Source organism: Pectinophora gossypiella, chromosome 12 (genome assembly GCF_024362695.1).
Source record: "Pectinophora gossypiella chromosome 12, ilPecGoss1.1, whole genome shotgun sequence".
NCBI classification, from domain to species: Eukaryota; Metazoa; Arthropoda; class Insecta; order Lepidoptera; family Gelechiidae; genus Pectinophora; species Pectinophora gossypiella.
In genome coordinates this window covers 14,280,403-14,299,697 of record NC_065415.1, presented here as the reverse complement: position 1 = coordinate 14,299,697, position 19,295 = coordinate 14,280,403, and the positions used below count along the sequence as shown (strand labels likewise).

Sequence of the window (19,295 nt, the reverse complement as noted above, 5' to 3'; positions counted from 1 at the left end):
TCAAGATAATTTGTGTAACATTAAATAGTTTATATTTAATATGAACTAGATCAGAACACTTCACTATTCATTAATCAATGGACTCCTTAACGCTATAGTAAGCTTTTTGTGTGAGTAGCACTTTTAATTCCAATGAAACTCGCATCAGTAGGTACATCTTTCAGATCCTTCGGTAACTTATTGTAGAACAGACATATGCATCTTTTATCTTTGTTTTTGGGTATACAATACATGGTGACCCTTTTTATTACACCAATGTACAATTACAACTTCAATCCTTTATTATTCTGATCAATATAAAGAGAAGCAATATAGGTAGCAACATCATTCTATACATAATGTGATCCAAATATCAAGCAACTATTAGTTTTATATATGATTCTGTCATTACATTACATTTTTGAATAATTAAGTACGCCAGCAATGAGAAAATAGGTAATTATCACGTTAAAAGTGAACAACGCCATCTATCACGTGTTTGGGGAACGTCGATTGGAACATCCTTCATTGGCATAATTAATTTCTAACAACCGACTGCTATTTGTACTTTTCAACGTTTCACATCACTTGACAAATACTAGTCAGAAAAATGAAACGAAATTCGAACGTCGAATTTTTTCATCTCTCTCTGTTAGCATATTAATGACAGGGACAGAAAAAAATGTCATTTTAGAGTAGTTGATAGAGTTATTCGATTCGCTGGACGAGTGCCAACGGTCGGATGACGGTGTTAAAATCACATGAGTGAGTGTTGATGGTGGTAGATGTAGGTGTATGATGGAGCGAGTGAGTTGCAGATTTTTGTGGCGATTCTGAAGGGTAAAAAACTATAAAGACGGCGTAAATGTGTCATTACGACCTCGGTGGTCCAGTAGTTGCGCATGGATCTCACGATCCGGAGGTCCTGGGTTCGATTCCCGGTGGGGACATATCACAAAAATCACTTTGTGGTCCCTAGTTTGGTTAGGACAATACAGGCTGATCACCTGATTTTCCGAAAGGAAGATGATCCGTGCTTCACAAGGCACGTTAAGCCGTTGGTTCCGGTTACTACTTACTGATGTGACTAAGTAGTCGTTACATGAGCCATGTAAGGCGCCTTTGGCTGGTCAATAGTAACCTTGACACCAGGGTTAATGAGGTTGGTAATCCACCTCACAACCCACACGATAGAAAAAGAGACCGTAACGGAGATCGGTCGACGTTTAAACGGTAATAATAGGTATCTATTGTAGAATAAGACTCTATATGTAAAATAGATCTAGGTAGGACAAAATAACACTACCCTTTATCAACCTAAACCACATGATACTTCATAAGATGACAATGTAAGGGGAGGTCTCATTACCGGCGATGTTTATGGGGCAACCTAGGGGAGGTCCATCGTTACATAAGCATCATAATATTACGTCTGGCCCTTATCCCGCTCAAGGAAGCGCAAACATTATTACCCCCAAGAATAGAAGTTCAAAATTAACCTCACTAAATGGATTATGAACAAATGTTATTATAATTTAAAGGAATATTTTAAACATAAAAATAATTAAATTTTGTATTTTTTTAATAATAAGTATAATTTTCAATAATTTTCTTTTCAATGTACCATTACTTTATTTTTTATTTTTATTTTTTTTATGTATATTTGTACGCCTGCGTGCAGGCCGAACACATCACTACATTGTTATTTGAATTATTTTACCACCTTTTTGTATTTTATGTGTTCTCGCAAATTAATTGATTTGATTTGATTTGATAGAATAAGGAATAGTACTACGTATAGAACGGCAACTCTCCGCTCGCCACCAGCGTCTCAGCTATGTTTACTTCACCCCCTCTCGAACATAGCTGTCACACACACAGATGCGCGTGTAGGATAACGTCAATGTGTAGTGTCTGTGTAAAACGAGGTTGTTTGTATGAAGTGTCCCCCAACGTGCTGTCCCCCAAGGTGGTGAAGTGTGCCCCAAGTCGCTATAGTTGTCGTTCAGCTTTCTATTGATGACTACCTTACATATTGCTCTATGCCTTATACCTATATTGTATTAGGGGAGACCCGCAACTTTGTTCTTTTAGAACTTTTTACGACCTACAAAGATTACATCTATTTCCTGAAGGGTTGGGCCGAAAATGATAGGTTTTTGTATCTCTATAATTGTAAGATTCTAAAGATTCCTAGAGTTTAAAGTACTTACTTACATGTTTAATTCCTGATCTCTTTTAATTTAAAATGAATATATGTTCCTATTATTTTTTAATTCAATGTACATACCTGAGTCTCCACTGGACTTCTTATTTTTAATCTTTATGAAAAAATGGTTTGTCATAAGGCCACTGCGATGTAAGGGAAACCCTAGTGCAGGGCTATTAACTTGTGTTAATTTTACTTTATTTGGTAAATAAATAATTTTTACTTTACTTTTTTACTTTTCGTAGTTTAAGTAAATATTATAGGATGTATTTAATATACTTAGTCGATGTTGTATTTGTGAGAGACACGATTTCCGTGCCTGACCTAGCAGGGTCCACAGAATATTTATTTGTACTCTCTTGTGTAAATTGTCTTTCTTGCGTGTTTTGGTTGTAAGCTGTGTTATTCCGTGTTTTTTTTTATATTTGTTACTGAAAAAGGCCAAATACCATTTGCTGCATTGATATAACACTATAGTAATTTTCTGTGTACAAAGAAATATGAGAATGTCTCTATTTTTAGAATATATTGTGCTGATTCCTGTAGACACCATCTAATTTTATTTTAAGTTATACCCGTCATTTTCTTATCCCCCGAACAGGAAAGGGACGGATGATTGACAACTGTCAATTTTAAAATGGATGCATAAACCCGGGCGAATTATATAGACATCTCGCTGATATGCAACTCCTTTCAAGTGTGCTGTCAACTTGATTCTGTCAGGTTATTATGGCTAATATTGACATGTGTTTCATAAACTTTATGCCTGTCGATTGCCCGTACCTTTCATTTTCGGCGGATAAGAAAATGACAGGTATAACTTAAAATTAAATTAGATGGTGTGTACAGGAATCAGCACCAATGTCTTCATCATCATCAGCCGTACGACGCCCACTGCTGGGCATAGGCCTCCCCCAAAGATCTCCACGACGATCGGTCCTGCGCTGCCCGCACCCAGCGGTTCACCAATGTCTTACTATAATAAAATATTTGTGAGTTTACCGGCGTAAAGGACACCGGAAGTAAAACTTCCGGAAGAAAAATATAAAGGACAGATAATGTCCAGTTAGATAATAACCATTATTATTAAAAAAAATACTTATACTTCTATGCTGTTCTGGGAGCAAATAAAAAACATAGAAAACGTTCAGCTGCTTGTCTTCCCGGGCATGTCGTAAAAACCGACAGAGGGATTGTGTCATATAACATGATGGACTAATGTTATGGGCGATAGGCTGATCCCTTATCACCATAAGGTACATCATATCCAGCTTACGACATCGTATTAACAGTGGCTGCAAGTTGTCTTTGATTACTTGTGGCTCTGCCCACCCCATTAGGGATTACGGGCGTGAGTTTATGTATGTATACATACATACATATATATGTATTAAAAAAGGTAAGTAGTACAATAATAGTAGAAACAGTAGTAAAGTAGTTATTCATCAATTCTAACGTAGTACGAATATTACTAGTTCCGTAACGAGGGGCTTTCCAGGCTACTGTCACCAAAAACAATATAGATGGCGCTGTACAGTTTTAACGTGATAATTACCTATTTTCTCATTACTCGGGTAAATAATTATTCCAAAATACAATGTAATGGCAGAAGCATATATAAAAATAAGGTTCTCTATTTTTACTCATAAAATTTTATGTAATAATTTAACTTGGCATACTGTTACTTGTCCTATTATTAGTTACGCATAGTATTAATTTGTCATAACCTTTTAAGCATAATTTTGAAACTCATAACCACTATAAGCATAATAATTAATGACAATAATGATATATAAGCATAATTATTATAAGCATAAAAACTATACTCCGAATAAGAAAAGTTTTGGCACAACTTTAAACATTTTCGAAACTTACTTTTCCTTGGCTGCATTTGGTTCATGATTGTGACTTTTTATATTTTTTGACACTATTTCATGCTGTTGGTTATCATTCAGTAAGTATACTTTTGGTGTGTAAGATAAACATGCTGCCGCCGCACCCTAACCTACTGTTATCCCTTGTAAAAATTATGACTAAACACTATTATTCTAAAAAAGAATTATGGAAAGCTATTTATATGCGAATCAAATTTATGCCAACAAATATTAGTCCAAAAATAAGTTATACCTAAAAAACCAGTATTCCTAGATATTATTATGGGAAAGTACTATTATGCTAAATAACCTTATGCAAGAAGGTTTATGATAATTAAAATTATGACAAAAACATTTATGCATTTTAAGAGAATCTCTAAAAATAATTGTTGCTTGATATTTGGATCACATTAGGTTGCTACCTAAACTACTTATATTGCTTCTCTTTATTTTAATCAGAATATTAATGGGTGGAAAATGTAATTGAGCTTGGGTATAATAAAAATGGTTATCATTTATACCCAAAAACAAATATAAAAGATGCATATGTCTGTTATCCATGAAATTAGAAAGTTAAACGAAGGAAAATCTGTACAGCGCCATCTATATTGTTTTTGAGGAACTTAACCTGGAAAGTCCTTTATTCTTACCTACTACTGTTATAATTATCACTAGTAATAGTTTTATCCGACAAAATAGTTAATGCCACCTGAGGGACACCTACAATAAGCCGCATCCAAAAAACTAAGTATTGTATGTACAATATGTGTGTCTTTATTGCAAACTCAAATTCAAATTCAAAAATATCTTTATTCAGTAGGTAACATAGTTACACTTTGAATCGTCAATTTTACATAACGAACGTCTCATCCGCCTAAAACTACTGCAGCTTCTCACAACCTGTATAGCCGAGTAAAAGAAGCTGCAAGAAAAACCTCGGCACAAAACAACTATCTGATCTGTGCCCACTTCTTGCTTAAATCTGAAGCACGGATAATATCTGAAGTTACCTAATAAAAAATACACGTTTTCTTTCACCCTTCAACTTACTTCTATATGAAGACATATTATTATTGCCATCATGTCTAGTAGTAAATAAAAATTACGTTTATTTATTTACATAACGCAACAGCGGAGCAGCGTTGTAGAGTATGTGTAGCATTGGGACGTATATAGGCTGTTTAAACAGCTAATAAACGTCCCACTACTGGGCACAGGCCTCCCTTCAATCAACCCGAGGGGTTATGAAGCATACCCATACATTTATTAAAAAAAAACACGTACAAAAATAACCTGCTAAACTAAACCTGTACGCTTATAAGGGCAGTTTTACAAACATTATTAATTTCAAGGTTAGGTCAGGGCCATTATTATGGGAACGTCCGCGACCGGCCACCGAAAATACATGCGATGAAAAATGTTATTGGAAGTTACTTTTACATTTTTATTAATACAGGGTGTTAGTGACATCGTAAGAATACTGAGGGGGATGATTCAGACCATGATTCTGAGTTGATATCATGTGGAATTTTCCGTCGCAAAATTCATGTATTTTTGTTAATTATTTTAAATTCTATACTTTTGCGATGAAAAATTCCACTTGATATTAATTCAGAATAATAAGCTGAATCATCCCCCTCAGTATTTGTTACAATGTCACTTACTCCCTGTACAAGTACATACTCGTAACGAATACTGAGAGAGATGATTCAGACATTGATTCTGAGTTGATATCAAGTGGAATTTTCCTGTCGGAAAATTCATGAAAATTTTAATGTTTTTTTAAATTATTTTCCGTACCATACTTTTGCGACGGAAAATTCCTCTTGATATCAACTCAGAATCTAAGCCTAAATCATCCCATGATATCACTAATACCCTGTATAAAGTCCTACGATAGATATGATGGAACCAGTGGTCACCAGCTTGCTTCTCAGCCGGGGTATGTCGGCAGAAAGGTCGGTGAGGTGTGGGTACTTAGTTCAGTTGGGATATAGTCGGGAGTTAATGTGGTGATAGGTGATCAGATTATCATCATTATGGTGGCAACTATTCTAGTCGGCTTTTGCGTCATACCCACGTCATGCCCGACCTTTTTTTTTGACGTGACTTATTGTATATTTGCCGCAGATGGCATTAACTGCTTGGACGGACAAATGGGGAGCGCTGAAGGCTCTCATCCGGTACAACGTTTAAGACAACAGGCCTGAGGATGCCCAGTTGGGCGCGGACCTCAGCTCAGGGCGTCGTCTGAGAGGAAAAATATTTGAAAGAATTAATCGACCCTAGTGGGTCGATAACGATAAGCGCTGAATGAGGGAAATCGTCGAACACGCCGGCGGGGTCGGTATCGGGGTCCTGAAGTCACGCCCGACCGAGAGTCATAGATAAGCGCTGAACATGGTTTGTTTTTTATTCACTGTCAGTTCAGCATAATGTCCCAGTTCTAAACAAATCCGTGGTATAGTAAAATTTAACGAAAATGAGGGACTTTCTAGACTACTTTCTACAAAAACAATTAGATGGCGCTGTAAAGATTTTCCCTCGTTTAACCTATAATCTAATTTCATGCATAACAGACATGCGTAGTTGCCTAAAATATGGTAGTTTTCTATGGCGCTGACATTTGTACAGAATTTTACACAAAGTTTTGTGAAAGTGGTCGCGAAGTTGTAATGAAGTTATTATTATTAAAGTGGAGTAGAAGAGGTATTTGTTTGTTTAGTGTACTTAAGTTTCTTTTGTTTATTTTTTTTCGAGGCATAAACGAGGTGAAGTTATGGTAGTCCATCGCTTATTAAACGTATGAAATTAGTTAGCGCACCCCGGACACTCCATACAATAATCTCATTTTAACCGTGAGCTGCCTAACGCGTAAGAGTGAGTGAGACAGACAATCCGCGCGCTCCCTCATACTCCTTACCTTAGCGCCTTACGGCCATTTAATACTTACAAAAATTTATAATATACTATGTATGGTCACGAGCATTAATATGTATACACTTTGGTACCATGTCACATTAACTTTTTTGACAAATTGAACTGTAAGTCTCACTAAATGTCAAATATGTTAGTGCGACAGAGTCCTGAAGTGGGTACATTATAGTTCATGACTTTAGTAGGAAAGGAAGCGATCGTTCAGACAAAAATAAAGCTTATCAAAAATATAAATAAATGTAGATGATTTATTGCTTGAAATAAATGATTTATTATAATTATTAGCCTTGCACCTTATACACGCGGCAATAACTGTCAAAATGGCGGGAACGCAACGCAACACTCAGCGCGATTGGTTCCCGCCAAAACATGGCGTAGATTAAAATGGCGGATCAACCTTGGAGAATGCTTGTTCTCTGTTCTGTCATAAATAATCAAAGGAAAATGCGAGCTTTGTGATGATATGGCTGTAGATGTACAGTGCAGGTTGTAGGTGTTTTGGTTGAGATTATTTTGGGTCGTCTAACGTCCCTTATCACCATAAGGTTCATCATATCCAGCTTACGACATCGTATCAACAGTGGCTGCAAGTTGTCTTTGTTTACTTGTGGCTCTGCCCACCCCATTAGGGATTACGGGCGTGAGTTTATGTATGTATGTATGTCTAACAACAGACAGAAGAAAAGAAAGTAACCTCACTTTACGTAATATATACCTTACTAGTAACTATCTAATGATGTTAGTTAGCAGCAATTGCTCTGGTCTATAGTACTGTAAAGGTACCAGGTATATTACCCATATTAAAGGCCTCTGGCGGGTCCAAAATACCCTTGCAAACAGGGTTGGTGATGTCACTCGGCCAACGAACTCCATTTTTTTTATTGATTACTTAGTGCTTTTTTAACTCTTTGAAATGAATGAGCATTCGGATCCTAGTGCGTCTCTGTCACTTTTATGCGATGCTTATAATTTATACGAGATCTAAAGAGATAACTACCCTCATAAAAATATTAATAGCTTAGTCCATATTATGTTAGTAACAGAAAGCTTAACCTAGTATTAGTAAACAGATTCGAAATACGACAACATAAAAATAAGCTACATGAGACCGGCCCGAGTCACCGATGGTAGCGGCGAGTCGTACCGGTCCACGAAAATAACTAATAGCGTAACTTTTTTACTTAGGTAGCTAGTTATTAGTTATTAAAATAGTGTTTATCATAAGGTACTTAAAACATTCACATACGATATTGTGATCTCGAATAGAAGTGACGATTACAAACTAGAATAGTCCTGTGTAGGTGATATGATTATGAAAACTACTAAGTATAGACCAATTTCTAAGTCAGTAGCTCAGAATGTTTAATTTTTTATTTTAACAAAATTGTTTAACACACACACACACACACACACACACACACTCATTCTAGTCACTTATTTTTCATTATTTTTGAGAAGGACGTACATTGACCAAATTGGAGATGTCTTTAAAAAAGGTTCAGCACGATCTACTCTGAACTGGCGTGCGTGTATAAAACGATTAATGAATGTGAAGGAAGCAAGAGAAGTCTGTCACGATCGAAGCAAATGGAATTCCATAGTCTCTGCTTACTCCGGTGGGATATAGGCGTGAGTTTATGTATGTATGTTTGTTGACATTCTAGCGTACTGTGTCACTTCAAATTCTTTCATTACTAAGATGGCGGCCAAATGTAAAAAAATATATTTAGAAAACAATAAAAAAATCGGCCATAAAAAGAAAACAGTGTGACTTATAGATAATATTACAGTATTTAAATAATTTATGTTTGAGTTACCAAACTACCCAATTCTAGAAAAGATGAGAAAGAGAGCAAAGCAAATTCATTTCCATATTTGATGTGTCTCCGCCAACTGCGGCAGTAAACATCGCATAATTATTCCACTTATTTATACTAATGTAATACAATTCAAAGTACTGTAATGGAATGAATTCATAGCGAGCGCTTAAATAAATCTCTTTGTTTTCGACTCGTGGCCTTCAGGGTCTACCAAACAACTTCATAACACATAACATAGGTGTAGGACGGATATATTGAAAATATGTCCCTCTTCCGACGGCGCTGAGAATACTCAACGGGATCTCTAGGGAGGTTGACTTGCTTGATTGCTCGTCCACGAGAATCGCAGAAGCCACATTATCCTATTCATGGTATAAGAAAACCAGGTAAGCTCAATCCTATGACAAGCCGCCATTGCTAGCCCATTGATGACGTAAGTGCAACCATGAAATTAGTATATCCAACTTTCCAAGGACGTAAACTTTATTATTGAAAATTAAGTGAATTATTGACTAATGTATTTAATTAGGTACTTGTCACACATATTTAAATCATTAAAACTGTAAGTAAATATTTTACTAGCAAATATATTTTTTTAACCGGAGGAGGTCTCTGGCCGTTTATGTATTTTTTTTTTACATACCTACATCCTCATGGATTAGGTTACCAGACACTTCATACAAGAATACTATTCTTACCGTGTGACGTCTGACGCGTAAGTGCAAGCGAGCGAGAGAAACGGATACTCCGCGCGCCCCCTCACTCCTTAGCGGCTTACGACTAAAGTAAGACCCAAAGGGGGTGAGGTCGACGCCGGATACATATTGGCGCGGGGAGGGGAGTAATCGTTCTGTTCGTTGTATTTTATTCTTTATTCTATGCCTCAGTAAGGTCGTTTCTTCGACATTGTAAACCTCATACGTCAACTCGTGGATTTCTATCGCAAAACGTGACGGTAACACGTACTTACATTACATTACATACATTGACGATTCAAAGTGTAACTATGTTACCTACTGAATAAAGATATTTTTGAATTTGAATTTGAATTTGAATACTATTATAGTTATTCAACATTAAACGTGTAAACGTGCTTCGACAATATCGACACGTGATTTCGAAGGCAGATGTTTGACTTCTATTTTTGGGGACTATAACAGCCTTTAGTATTTTGTCCAAGGGTCTGTAACGTTATTATTACACCTCCAGATAAGGTAGTTTCCAACTAGTCAAATGAGTTACTTTTTTCTAAAAGTCTTTTTTTTTGACGTGACTTATTGTAAGTTTGCCGCAGATGGCAATAACTACTTGGCCGGACAAATGGGGAGCGCTGAAGGCTCTCACCCGGTACAACGTTTAAGACAACAGGCCTGAGGGTGCCCAGTTGGGCGCGAACCTCGGCTCAGGGCGTCGCCGTCGTCTGAGAGGAAAAATATTTGAAAGAATTAATCGACCCTAGTGGGTCGATAGCGATAAGCGCTGAATGAGGGAAATCGTCGACCACGCCGGCGGGGTCGGTATCGGGGACCTGAAGTGTTTGGTGTCGCGAGCTGATTGGCTGCCTCTATGGCTAGAGTAATCGGGTCGTCGGGATCGTATATTACGTGCTTCGGACGCCGATACTTTTCAGTACCGTCCCTAAGCGGAATGTACTCGGAAGCCGCAACTACCAGGGGATTTGGGTGGTGCGGAGCAGAATCGAAAAAACGTTTGGAAGCTAAATTGAGCCATTGGGCAATGGTTGGCAGACCTAGGTCAATGTGCGGATTTTCATTGCGAAGGAACCACGGAGCTCCCGTGGCTTTCCGCATGAAACGATTTTGTATTACCTGTAGACGTTGAATTTGAGAGGGACTCGCGTGAGCGAAAACTACCCCTGCATAGGTCGTTTCTAAACGTCAAAACACGAAATTACTATGGAATTTGTATGAAAAAGCAACCTGTGACGTCATAGAAACACGTGACTAAATGTCGCACTTATTATTACTTTTTACAAGGATTGGTGCCCGATGAATAGCAACAGGCTCGCCCCCTATTATAATTATGGGACTTAAACATAATTGAGGAAGAGTTGGTGTGTATAATTTATATTATTTAATTTATTAATCAGAAATTATTTATTTTACGTTATTATCAGTTTTTATTTACACCATAAACAAAACAATCATTTTTCTACATTACAAAAACAAATCTTACAGCTAAAAATGGCAATTTTACAAATAATAATAATAATAAAAAACACATCACAATAAAAAATAAAGGAAAAATATACAAAATCTATTCAGACAACCCTCCTTTCATTGACCCCTGTACGTTATTATCATGGATAAACTTGTTGAAGGTCAATTTAACATTTTTGAATCTACATCATTTCGCAAGGTGTTAGCTGAAGAGAAGAAATGACAAGAAACGGCAACAGCAACACATCTTTAAAAAAAATGTATTAAGTACATTACAAGTTATTTAATAACTAGACGAACACATTTAATACCAAGAAATTTTATCATTTAGGTAATCATTAATCTTACGAGTTTATTTACATAAAGTAAGCTTCACATGATTAGTCTTCTCCATTGTCTTTTAGTTCGAATCATCATTCTTTGTCCTGGGTAAGACAATAAAATCCCTAAAACTCTTGCAGTCCCGGGATTTCCCATTTACTGCTTCGATCATTTCTCAAGCACCCGCCCGGACAGTCTCTTACATCAATGAAGTTTAATTACCACAAAGAAAAGAAAAGTTAATACACTCGCGGCCACAATTAGCAGTAAGCAGTGTGACTGGCTACCCCAAAGCGAAATATTCCCAGTAGTCTTACCAGTTGAACTACTAGGAATTTCCTTCCCAATAGACTTACTGGTAGGACCACTCGGAATTTTGTACCCATTAGACTTCCCAGTAGACGGAAGGCGATTGGGGCAACCACCTTTCTACACATCCTATCTATGGAGTAATGAAAATGTTTTTACTCCACCGACAAGAGCGCAGCTCTTAAATAAAGATCGAGAGAGAGAGAGAGACTTCCCAGTAAGGCAAAATTCTCAAAAGTCCTACTCGTATGTAGACCTAGGTAATTGATACACATTCTACACGTCAATACTGCTTAGAAAAAGACTGCTTATGGATGGAAAAACGACTGAGGATCTTAGATGCAGGCATGCCACATCAAATTACCTACTGAAAATCTGTCAGTACTCGGCTCAACTCTGAAGTCAAACCGAAATGAGAATTCATCTCACATTCATACGTTAAGAAGCTTTTCTGCCTCAAGAAACCCGTCTATTTCAACAGTGGATTTGAATAATCGGTACCTAAGTAAGTACAGTCGTATTCAAATTCAAAAATATCTTAATTCAGTAGGTACTTAGTTACATTTTGAATCGTAATTTTTTACATAACGAACATCTCATCCGCCTTAAACTACACAGCTTCTCACAACCTGTATAGCCGGGGAAAAGCTGCAAGAAAAACCTCAGCACAGAGCCCTAGACTTTCTTTAAAAAAACATAAAATGTTGTTAATACAATTTAGTTGGCACCTTTACTATGGAAATGTGATGACATTTTCTTTTGTATAATCAAGCTGTTTTATTCATGGCCACAGAATACTATTATGAATCGTTGTTATTTGTATGATTGTGGTCAATTTGTCAAGTCCGTGGTACTTATGGTACCTACGTACTAATCTGCATACATTTATGTCCGTAAACTCTATCAACATTTTCATAATTCAACCTTATTCCTGAGACTACCTATCCTCTTGTCTTTCTTATTTAAAGAACAGGAGGAACGAACGATTAAAATTATAATAATTTTAATTTAATTTGATAGTTTTAAAACTAGCTCTGTTTCTATCTTGTACTGTTTCTTGTACTTTTTTAGAGCTGTCAGATTAAAATAAATTTCAGTTTTATGTGTCATTACAGGCTGTATCGTCTTTTTTAGATGTAAAATATTTAAGTATTTTTTTAAATAAATGAGGATGAGTAGTGATTGATTTTTAATTCATAAATAATTCATTTATTCGCTTTAAAAATGGTAGGTACAGTTTGCAAAATTATAACATGCAATAGTAATAATAATTTACACATATAAGCAATTGACCTAATTGTTAAAAACGGTTAGTTAATGTTAAGGTTTTACGGGCACAGAAACAAAGCAAAAAGCTCTTCATGTAATTATCGAAAACTTCCGGACTGTACCAAGATCCATCATAATTAAGATTGATTGGGAAGCTGTCAGCTCTGTAATCAGTCAGAGAGTGATCAATTAGAGAACTGTCAACTGAGGACTGTAGACCACACTCATGTGGTCTATAATAGTCCCGTATTGAAGAGGACTGCTTTTGATTGGTAGTTTAGTGGTTAGTTCTAGGGAGACAGCCTTGGGTTGGAAATTTGTACCGGGTGAGAGCTTTCAGCGCTCCCCATTTGTCCGGCCAAGTAGTTAATGCTATCTGCGGCAAATCTACAATAAGTCACGTCAAAAAAAAACAAGAGGGTTGGAAATTTGTAAAGAACATAACATAATAGGTAACTATATCCCAATTGGCTCTCTGTTGAGGTAAACTAGATGAGACGCTGGCGGGGAGTTACCGTTCTATGCGTAGTATTATTCCTTATTCTATGCTAAAGAGAGAGAATGACTGTGTAATTTTAATACGTACTTCCTATGAGACTCTCCCGATTCATGCAGACACCTCCTAATTTTATTTTTTATTATCCGGTGAAAAGGAAAAGGACGGATGACTGACAACTGTTCATTTCAAAATGAATGAAAAACCCGGGCGAATAACGTAGGTATCTCGCTGATATGCAACCCGTTAGACGTGTGCTGTCAACTTAATTCTGTGAGTTATTGATTTCTGTCTAAAATTGACATGTGTTCCATAATTTATGCATATCAAATACTCGTTCCCTTCCTTTTCGGTGGATAAGAAAATGACAGGTATAACTTAAAATAAAATTAGACATTGTGTATACTGGAATCAGGGCCATTGTCTAAAAAGTAATCCTTTTCGCGACTGGTATAAATAATGCCAAGATTATGATAATTTAGCAAAGAAACATTATAAGGAACAATGGAAGAAATATCTTGATATAATACGTATTTACCTATAATCTTACATTGTTGTTGAACGCGACGGAGATAATGTCAAGCATAGGAACGCGGAAGCCTTTCATATTATACCTACATACTTACTACATAAACATATATAATACATAACATAATTAAGTAGCCTATATACGTTTAAAAAAAACCCGGTTGATTGAGGGGAGGCCTGTGCCCAACAGTGGGACGTATATAGGCTGTTTATGTTATGTTATGTTATATAAGTACGTTACGTTTAAAATCTGTTAAAATTAAAACTAAGAAGTGTATTGCTCGATAGCTGTAAGTAATATTATTTGTATTAATAATTATGTACTGTCGGTAGGTAAATTATGAAATAAGCATGTGAGCGGTACTCGCCATCAAACTTCATAAGTTTGGCGGGGAGGATTTGTAAATCTACCGTTTAAAGTTTTCATTTAAACAATGCCAGGTTCAGGCCTCCTTTCACTCAACCTAAGGGGGTATGGAGCATACTCCGCCACGCTGCTCCAGTGCGGGTTTTTGCTAAGAGCCCGGGACCAACGGCTTAACGTGCCTTCTAAAGCATGGAATCATGAGACAAACAGGTGATAAAGACACAAATCTAAATTCTCACACGAGTGAGGTCTCGTGTAACATATAGTAAAGTATATTTGTATTGTAATGTAATGTAGCCTAGCAAATAGTTAATAAAAATGCGTTACACAACTGTCTTATAGCCCTGGGTAGCAACGTATTTCATGAAAAATTACGACGGCCGCCAAAAAAGGGATTCCAAGTGTTCCGGAATGGCAAGAACTTTCAGCTTCGACAAAGAGGACAATAACATTCCTATCGTTAAAGAAGATATTCAAATTATTTTCCCGCGCAATAACGGATTTTATTTTCATCAAAGAAATATTTGATGATATTTCACATCACTAATTTAAGAGCCACGCTCATGTCGGTAGGATTGTCCGTGCTACTTTTTAGGGAAAAATAGGGTAGTGGTTTCCCTCTCGCCTTCCGCCAATTGATGATATTTCGCCATCTCTATGTATAATATAAATTTCAAAGAAAATAATGAGGGCCACTTTCCTCAAAAACAATATAGATGGCCCCGTAAAGATTTTCCTATGTTCAATTTTCTAATTTCATGGATAACTAAGTAAAAAAAAATATGTAAGTGGTAAGTCCCACATTTATACTTTCAGGTTGGTTAGTTTCTTGGTTAGTGGGTTAGTCTCTAGCTGGTTGGTTATCTACCAACCAGCAGTAGAGCAGCGTGGATAAGAAGTGGCCTGTGCCGAGAGACATTAGCCAAGTTGTAAAGGATTATGACAATCGGTAGTTGATTTTTTGACGTGGCTTATTGTAGATTTGCCGCAAATGGCATTAACTACTTGGCCGGAAACGATAGTGACAGTGATAAAAATGTATGGAATTCACAAGTCACCGTATGTCAATCCCATACATTTTTGTCCCTGTCTTCTGTCTGTCTTTTTGAGAATAAAGGTTTAACTTCTACGGGTGGTATAGTTGGTGTATGTCATAGTAAATAAGATAAATATACTGATGATGCTTCACAGTCGATTTCGACTACAGCGACAGCAGCTGATGGATTCATTGACGGTTGTCATTCAAGAGCTTGGAAAGTCTGCTCTCTGTTGTGTCTGTGATTGACAACGGTTAATTTTAAATATACTATATTGATCACGACGGACACGAGATACAAAAATAAGGACAACAGGAATAAAAAAGTATACAATAAAAACAGACGAATCCATAAAAAAGTGATCCTATAAGGGTTCCATTTTTCCTTTTGAGGATCGGAACCCTAAAAAACATTTAAAAAATGTAAATAAAAACGTACAAACCATAAATAAGTTTCAAGACACGTGTAAGGTACAGTCTAGCGACCTTCATTCATTAAACTGCAGTTTTCATTCATACATAATGAATGAAAATGCCGCCTTGGAAGTGAACGGAAACATTTCGCAAAACGTACTTCATATTCGAAATCAATAAATACAATCCAACATGAAAGATATCAAGTCTTGAAATGGTAAACAAATTACAAACCTAAATACACACACACACCCACACTGACTTTTTCTTAACTTCATCTTTGATTCTAACACACGATTAGGATTTATATTAGGGTGAACACGACTATAACAAAGTGATCGGAAATCAATTTGTAGCCACATAGATAAAACATAAACAGCCTATATATAATAAGAATATTGTCCCTCTGCTGGGCACCAGTGCCCTTAATCAACCGAAACCACACCACATACTAAAACAGTCTTAAAATGATGATGAACTGTATTCTGTCAATTTAGTACTTTAGTCTAAATGATAATGCGAGGAAATAAATAATTATATATATAAAAAGAACTGAAAATAAATTATGATATTTAAAGTTGCTAGAGCATAAGAAAGCGTTGAGGTGACGACTTGTCCCTGCGTTTGTTTCCGAATTTATTTGCGTTATGTTGTCCAGGAATAAACGTTGGCGGGTTTTGCATTAGAAATAAATCAGCAGATCCGAGAATACTGGCCAGGTGGGTAAACCAACGGGATTTCGCGCCAATATTGCGCTCCCACCGAGATCATTAGGTACCTATATGTGCAACGTGCAACTGTCAAATAATCACTATTTTTAATACTTAGGTGTTTTTTGGTAGAGTTTTGGGAGCACCTTTTTTGATTGTGTTGTTTTTTTGAACGATGAGAAAAAAAACCTTTCAAATCCCTAAAAAAGTTTGGAATCATTCAGATATTTCGAAAGAAAACGATGCGTAAAGCATAATGAGACACACTCATAGACAGTTCCATTTGATTATCGTAGATTATTGTTTTTTTTTAATATTTATAAATGTAATAACAGGGATAAGTATAGCGCTTCAAGCAGTAGTAGACTATAAGTGGTCGCAATTTGTTTTAGCGTGCCTACTCTATAATTTGCGGCAAAGTTATTGAAACTTTGATCAAGTTCCATTGTGTGACACATGAAGGCTTTCATTTGAATGAATTATATTCATTTTCAAGGTCTCCTTTCAGTTGTTAAGCCTATTAAGGTAATTAGTTGGTTTCGAACGCCAATGCGTAGGCTAGGCTCTATAAAAATCTTACCATAACCTCCTACTTTTACACACAAATTGAGCACTTTATTGACACATAAAAACACTTTATAACACTAAATTACACACTAAAGTGAGGCGCTTAAATAAAACTACACTAAGCACTACACGACACTATTATATTTAGTTTTTATTGTCAAGTCATTTTTGAAAATTACACGATCGAACCGCGGGCGCGCGAACGGGTTTTCCCGCGTTCTTTCGAATTTAGAATTCCAAAATGGCGTCACGGTTTTTGTTTATTCTATTTGGCCAGTGTTGGAAACATTTTTGCTTCGTTTACAGACTCGCGCGTATTTTTGTGTTGAGAATGAGACGCGTCGCCGTGTGGCGTTCGTTTCGTCGACTGAGCGCCGAGCGGCGGCGTTGTCGGCGAACGATGGTGGTCACTACTCCTTATCGATGATTTTAATCTCGATTACCCCTAACAATCGGGTCAGGGCTTGAATCACTCGTGAAAATGTAAATCGTATCAAAGGGTTCTTGCGAAAACGTTAGTCATTCTCACTGCTGTAATTATTGTAAATGAGCGTCATTAATTCTACCACCTGAAAAAAAATCGTAAGACTATTAACTATAGGTATCTACTTATTAAAGTATCTTTCTTAAGAAAGATAAAAAAAAAAGGAAGTCTATAAATAGACTCATGAAAATCCTCCCTGTTAAAACTAAACTGAATAGACCAAGGGCACATCAGTCAACATAATCGAAAGGTATTGTTTCGTTAAATTAAAAATCGAATTTCAATCCCGTTACGGCCTGAAACTCTATCTCAATAGAGGCAGCGACCTACTTATTCATATAATATATCTTTATTTAGACATCTTATTCAAAAATCTCTTAGCTATAAGTACGTAGTATTATTCCTTATTCTCTGCTATAAGGTAACTGAGTTTTAATACCTAATAAATTTATTTTTAATTTTGTGTTGTTGAGGTTGGTAATCCACCTCACTTACACGATAGAAGAAGAATACCTAATATTATTAAGCGAACTCCATTCCCAGAGACAATCCGAGGAATTTGTATTGTGGGGTGTTTAATATATTAACGAATTAGGTTTATGAAAAATAACTTACTATTTTTTAGAATATAATCGCAATTACCACCAAGGGAATTGAAGCTACAGTTTTAAAAAGCAAACAATTTTATCGTTCCACGTATTTTCATATTCAGGGACGAAAATAAAAACTTCAGTAAGTTCCAAACTACTTGTCATCCAAGTCCACAGTACATAAATTACGAGCGTGAATTTATGTAGCATGTACTTATCGCTATTTTGCAAAATATGTCAACAGTTTACGATTGTGTTTTATGGAAACCAGTATAATACTTTGTAGTCGTTCATTGCAGACCAATACACTTCTTATTATAGTACCCAGAGCTAAAACAAAATGAACACGAGGCATTCAATAAACCCACTCGTCAGAAATGTCAAAAATAGATTTTATTTTCAATTATTTGTCAATAGCCGTGGTAGCCCAGTCGGTGGAACGCTTGCCTGTCACTTTGGGGTCGCAGGTTCGAAACAGGTCTAAACCATTGATTGTCGAATTTGTTTTCGAATTCATATTTGGGTTATAAATGATTACTTATCAAAAAAATCCACTTGATATCAACTCAGAATCATAGTCTGAATCATCTCTCAAAGTTTTCGTTACGATGTCACTAACACCCTGTATATTGCAACAGTGTTACTCAATCGGGATACTCATATCCCTGATTTTAACGAGGCGCGCGGTAAGAATTTGATATTAACTCAGAATCATGAATATGATGTGGCAACACTGACGCGTAAATGTCAAGACGCGTATCTTAGTTTTAATTTCGTATTTTTATTATAATCATAGTTTTTAGTCGACTAATTTACTTGTATTTGTGTTAATTTTAGTATATAAAGTGTGTAAAATAGAAATTTGTGTATTTGAAGTGGAAATATTGGTGTAAATTCAAATCAGCTGATTGTCGTACGGAGACCAACGGACACCGACGTTACAAATTCGAAAATACGGACTAAAACCTGGGGAGTATTGCTTTGTTCCATATTATTACATTAGCTAGCGATAAATATTATTGCTATAACATAATAGTACACAGATCACACCAGAGATTAAAGTCCAACCTCACACCCGGCGCCGTTGTAGTCTCGCTTTGTTTTGACGTTAAGTGGAAACATAGTTGACGACAAAAAAACGGAAACACACAATGTTTTTCTATTTATTTACACACTTACAATAACATTATATTGTTGGCATTATA

General features: G+C 36.2%; 1 protein-coding gene across 5 annotated transcripts in view; it reads right to left on the bottom strand.

Annotated features, from left to right (window-relative positions):
* LOC126371280 (uncharacterized) overlaps positions 1-17,378 on the bottom strand; it is a 72,300-nt gene extending 54,922 nt beyond the window's left edge. For 3 of the 5 annotated variants that reach the window (XM_050016570.1, XM_050016569.1, XM_050016574.1), the window contains exon 1: positions 17,030-17,378. The gene's annotated coding sequence lies outside the window, so the exon portion shown is untranslated. The remainder of the gene's footprint in view (positions 1-17,029) is intronic. The other 2 variants (XM_050016571.1, XM_050016573.1) reach the window with 2 other exon arrangements.
* Between the last annotated feature and the right edge of the window lie 1,917 nt (positions 17,379-19,295).